This window comes from Eschscholzia californica, unplaced genomic scaffold, assembly GCF_041429995.1.
Source record: "Eschscholzia californica isolate CP2 unplaced genomic scaffold, dmEscCali1.0.p SCAF_1, whole genome shotgun sequence".
In the NCBI taxonomy this organism is placed as follows: Eukaryota; Viridiplantae; Streptophyta; class Magnoliopsida; order Ranunculales; family Papaveraceae; genus Eschscholzia; species Eschscholzia californica.
Genome location: NW_028238198.1, coordinates 46730854 through 46736052, shown reverse-complemented (window position 1 = coordinate 46736052; position 5199 = coordinate 46730854).

Sequence of the window (5199 nt, the reverse complement as noted above, 5' to 3'; positions counted from 1 at the left end):
TAGGAGAGTCGGTTGTCTGAGTATCACTGATACGAGCACGCTCCAGAATATCCGCAATGTATTGGGACTAGGAGAGAAGATAACCTTGTGGGAGTAGAGACTACTTCAATCCCCAAAAAGTAACGGAGAATGCTTAGGTCCTTCATTTCAAATTGCGCTAGCTAACTGCAACTTCAAAGATATAATACCATCAACATTATCACCAGTAATAATCATGTCATCAACATACAACGACAAAAGAATGCGACATGCATCACTACATTTAACAAAAAGAGCTGGATCATGATTGCTAGAAGCAAAGACAAGAGATGTAACTATAGCAGAGAAATTATCAAACCAAGCTCGTGGTGCCTGTTTGAGACCATATAATGCTTTCTTAAGCTTACAAACTTCTCCAGGTTTATGTGGAACACTAGGAGTTCTTCCTGAAGATCTCTATTTAAGAAAACATTTTTAACATCATTTGAGAGATATGTCATTGACGAACCGAGACAACTGCAAGTAGCATACGAACAGTAGTCATTTTTGCAACCGGAGCAAGAGTCTCCTCATAGTCCATCTCATACTCCTGCGAGAACCCCTTAACAACAAGTCTTGCTTTGTACCGCTCAATAGACCTATCAGAGTTTGCTTTAATTAAAATTTACCGTAGTGAGAATTGCTTCTCCCCAATACTTACTAGGAACAGAGGCAGACAATAGCAAAGAACGAGCAGTTTCAACGAATTGCCGATGCTTCCTTTCAGCAACACCATTTTGCTCAAGAGTATCTGTACACGAAGATTGATGAACAATTTCATCAATAGAAAGCAATTCAAGAAACCTATTTGAAGTATATTCCCCACCCAAATCACATCTAAAACACTTAATGATAGAGGAATATTGTGTGTTAACAAAGGCTCAGAAGTGTTGATAAATATCAAAAAATTCAGAAGGATGTTTCATAAGATAAACCCAACAAAAACGAGTGAAATCATCAATAAAGGAAACATAGTACTGAGAACCTCCTTTTGTGGGAACAGGAGAAGGACCCCATACATCAGAATGAACTAAATCAAAAGGTTTAACTGAAACAGACAGACGCCAAGTAAAAGGTAAAGTTAAAAAGGTTACAAGTTTGCAACCACTACAATAAGAAATGTTCTTCACCTGCAAATCTCCTAATGCACCAGTAGACACTAAATATTTCAACCTAGATGATGAAACATGACCAAGACGAGAATGCCATAAGTAAAAACTAGAAGATGAAAGACTCAAACAGAAGGATGACAAGTCAAAAGTGGAAGCTGCAACGTCAGGTACTTTCAGCTCATCTACAAAATATATGCCCCCTGTCTACAACCTATCCCAATCAACTTCTGAGATTGTAAATCCTGCACATAACAACCAGTGGAAGAAAATAAAACCAAACATCCAGAATCACACAATTGACTATTAAAAGCAAGATTTAAAGTAAGTTTGGGAACATGAAGAACATTTTGAAGAGATAGATTAGGTGTGACAACAGAGCCAATACCACCTAATGGCATTGGTGTGCGATCAACGGTTCGGACGGGAAGATCATATATATGCTTTAATGAAATAAAGGATGATAAGTCAGGAGAAATGACGAGAGGCTCCAAAATCTAAAATCCAAACTAAAGAAGGCATACCTGAAGAAGAAATAAGTGAAAACAAACCTTAAGAAGAGGATAAGGCATGAGGCTGCATGGCTAAGAATCTTTGAAGCTGATCTGAGAGTGAGTCTAATGTAGTACTCGAAGATTTAGGAGCTAAAGGGTCTTGCGGAGCAAAGGTGGACATAGCATGTGGATGCATATCAAGAAATTTCTGATACATTTGAAATTGATCAACCACATTATCAGTTTTGGGCACAGAAGAAGATGAGCCACTTGAACCAAACGCGTCAGATGGCGGTATAACTGATGCAGTGTTACACTGAAAAGGCTTCTTAGGTCTCTGATTCTGTTGTGACTTGTTGAATAACTTGGGACATTGAGCCTTCCAACGACCCTTTTGCTTACAGAAGTTGCATTAATCCATAGAAACATTTGTATAAGGTTTGTTCTGATGATTCTGATTTAACTTCGAACGAACAACTAACACTATTTCAGTAGGTATTTGAAGAATGCCTTTCCTTGCTTGGTACTTGAGACGTGTCTCTTCAGCCATAAGCTAATTTACAGTTTAGCAATAGAGGAAAGTGGTTTGTTATGCAAAATTGTACTACGAACTGATTCAAAATCATTACGCAAAGCCATAAAAAGCTGAATCAAACGACCTTCCTCCCTGCGAGCTATATGATGTGGACAACCCCACAACTCATCGGTCTGTAACAGCTAACTGATCCCAAAGATCATTCATTCCAGCATGAAATTCTTGAATACTCATATCTCTCTGTTCCATATTTCTAATATCAACTTCTAACTTATACTGTGTTGCAAAGTTCGACTGTTGAAACATATCTGCTAAATAAAACCACATTTCACGACAAGTTTGAAATTTCTCCATCTGATATCCAATAGTGTTATCCACTGAGTTATTAACCCAAGTAACAATTTTCGAATTATTTGCTTCCCAAACCCTAGATAGCTCAGCAAATTTTTTTTTTTTCGATCTATCAATTGGTTGAACAACAGTACCATCAATGTAATCCCAGAAATATTTTCCTTTCAAAAAATTTCTCATAAAAAACTTCAATAAGAGTAGTATTTACCATTCAATCTTACACTGATAGCTTGCAATGAATCATCTTTGCCACTCTCCATTTTCTCAACTCAATACCAAATATAACCAAGAAAGCAAATATAACAAAGAAAAACAACACCAAACAGACTAGCTAAAGAAATACGAAGAAAAAAAAGTGCGAACTAGCAATACTAGATCAGCGACGAGAATAGCAATACCGAAGAGAAAATCACCAAGTTCGTAGATGAAGAAGTGCCAAAAATGAACAGCTGGATCCACATATTGGTGATGAAGCTTTCCTTCCTTTAAGATGTTAAAGGCTTTGATACCATATTGAAATTAATAACAATATTCAAAGAGAATAAGAAGAGAGAAATACTCTAATGGAAGCTAGGGTTTTCATTAGGTAAACTAAGTTTACAAAATAACAAATATAGTAAAGATAAAAGACTAAAAGGCCCTTAAAGAGCAAATTACTAAACAACCCCTAACTATTATATATGTTATTCTAACACGACCAACTACCGACGACTTTTCACTTATCTTTTTTTTCTTAATCTCTCTCTTTTTCTTTTCTCCTCCCCTCGCTATTTCCTTCACCATCTTCATCTATCCTTTTTTATGTATATATCTCCTTCTCTCTCTTTACCTCTAGATCTGGAGTAGAAACCCATGGATGGGGTTTCACGTAAGCTGTTAAACCTCAATATCCATAGTTTACAAACAAACAAATAAAAAAAATTTGTAAAGGATATTACTATATGCGTTCACGTTTTTGCATAAGGCGTCCAACTGGAGTCATTGATTCTAGCAAACTCAATGTGACTGAAACCTTTTTAGGCACCCTTACATTAAACTGTCCAGTACGAGAGAGCAAACATGTTCTCGGACTATCCAATCCAAATGTTCTTAGACTGGTTTTAGTCTGAGGTCTGGCTTAACCTCTCGAATTGCTACGAGTCTAAGACAATTCAAATTTTAAGGATCTTGCAAACTCTATTACTACTTACAAATCACTCTAAAACCATTAGAATCAATCATAAGTAGATGATAAACACTTTTCAAGAATTTAACCACGAAAACTTTTCAACACTAGATTAAAAGATAAAAATCATCAAAAAGTATTTAGAGTTTTCAGAACCTTCTTTTAGTAAGAAATTGAGATTTTTTGGAGCCCTTCTTTAGCCTCTTTCTTCAATGAACAAACTATAGATGATGCCCTTCAAAACATACGAAGAAATCTATTAGTGAAGATTTTGGAAGAAAAATAGAAATGAAAGTGAAGGAAGAAGAAGAAGTTAATGAGGGCTCAGGACTCTTACAGACAAAATGGGTGAAAATGTGAGGTGCCTACTGAACGATGAAACTAGAGCAAAAAAGTTAGGTGCCTAAAAAAGAACAATTTATAAAGTGTAAATATAAAGACTTCTTAAATCGTGTATATACTTAGCGTTACAGAATCCAAGAGGTTGAAAATAGAGAAAGATATACTTGGACTTCATAATGCTGACCCTCGACCATTAAGCTCTAATTTCTCCTCACTAACCCAATGAAAAAATTTGAAATATTAGATAAAGAAGTGAAGTTTTTAAGGCACAACCCAATAGTGTTATTGGCCCCATACACCCTCTTTAACGGAAAAATCTAGTTTGACTGCATTTGGTTAAAGACACCCAAATTGATGGCCTTGGGGCGAATTTCGTTACAAAATTTGGCTCAAGGTCCACCAAATTAAACTCTAATGTTTTGGAATTAAAATTGGTGGACTTGAGCCAAAATTTGGCTCGAGCCCACAGATTTGAGTTGTATTGAGTAGTGGTGGTAGGGTTTAACCACAAATTTCGTTCGAACCCCCGAATTTAGGATCAGTGTCCTTGAGCCGATTTTGTAACCAAACCGGTTCGAGCCCACCGATTTGAAGTGGAAGAAAAAGGGCAGGTGCCTATTTGAAAGGGGCGTTTTAAAAAGTCTCTAAAATATGGGGGGCACAATTGACAAGGAGGCACCAACAAAAGAATAAAATGAATCAGCTAAAATAGACATTACAACAAATGAAGATTACCTTAGACTTAGAAACTAAATTGCCTCGAAGATAAGGTTTGACAAGAAAAAAAGAACTCATCATAAATGTTGTATTCAACATTCATCACATCAAAGGTGGTCTGGATCAATAGTACTTATGTTTTTTGCTAGGTGCAATCATCGGGTTGTTTGTTGAGATTTATTTTTAGCTTGATGTCAGTGGCGGGTAATTTTCTCCATCTATATGTAAGCCAATATACTAAAATTTATGTCTATGAGCTTTGACGAAATAATAGTTGATTAGAAAGTAGAGTACGGGTAGCTAAATATTGGCTAACCTTTATGGGTTAAGAAGTTCCCTGATTGACTTGATTGTCACGCGCCGAAATCTTGAGTATGCGCGAGACTTCGAGAGAACCAATAGATGATTAGACCTAAAAAACCTCTTCCACTTGAGTCTAAAAAAGTAGCTCGACACGAGTCTCCTAGA